The sequence below is a fragment of the Sinocyclocheilus anshuiensis genome, unplaced genomic scaffold, assembly GCF_001515605.1.
Source record: "Sinocyclocheilus anshuiensis isolate Anshui unplaced genomic scaffold, SAMN03320099.WGS_v1.1 scaffold596, whole genome shotgun sequence".
NCBI classification, from domain to species: Eukaryota; Metazoa; Chordata; class Actinopteri; order Cypriniformes; family Cyprinidae; genus Sinocyclocheilus; species Sinocyclocheilus anshuiensis.
In genome coordinates, this window is record NW_015554089.1 from 138909 (window position 1) to 139759 (window position 851).

At 31.7% G+C, this 851-nt stretch overlaps 1 protein-coding gene across 1 annotated transcript in view; it reads left to right on the forward strand.

The window, feature by feature from the left end:
• LOC107669260 (immunoglobulin-like domain-containing receptor 1) overlaps positions 1-851 on the forward strand; it is a 49155-nt gene that overhangs the window by 44955 nt on the left and 3349 nt on the right. The window lies entirely within an intron of this gene.

Sequence of the window (851 nt, forward strand, 5' to 3'; positions counted from 1 at the left end):
TGATGTTTTTGATTTGTGCAGTTGCTTCATGTTGCATATATTTGTGTTTGTTTGTTTGTTCAAGGTTAGTGTGGCCAGTAACAGAGCAAAATAAACATTTAATAAATGTAAAAAAAATAATACAAATTCCGCCATTGGAATCGGTCATGAAAAATCCTGATCAGTGCATCCTTAACTGGACCTAACTGAAAAACCTGAAAAAGCATGGTTCATTTCAGTTTTAAGAAAATTTTGCCAGGGCAAATAAAGTATCATAACACTTGTACACAGATTTGTAGAACACGTAGGTTACATAATGATATTTTAAAATTAAAAACTTCAAATATGTACTTGAAAAGAAAACAGGATGACTTTGAATAGCATCAATGTAAAATATATATATTTATATTAGTTTTATGTAGTTTTGTTGATGGTTTTTGAGGATGAGGGCATCAAACAATCTGTCTATATTACAGTTTTTTTTAATTGCTTATACACTAAAAGTGGTACCTGAAGCCTAATCTGTGAAACCATTCACTCATATACCTAATCTTTAGACCAAGTCTGCAAAACTACAAGCACATTACGTACTTTGAACTCTGTTTGCTATTGTAAAACAAACTTTTTGCAAAACTCTAAACACAGTTCTCTACATTACATACATCATTTAAAACTAACAGCTCTTTTGTTTCATTTGGGAAACACTGCCATTTAAATGCCACACTCATTTACTGATGACCAACAGCCAGTGTGAAAACACATATCATTTGTTCATCAAAATCAAAACTCAGTGTTTTGAGAAAGAAATCATTTTTACTGCCTGTTTACTGTGTGTGTGTGTGTGTGTGTGTGTACTGGTTTATATATCCTGG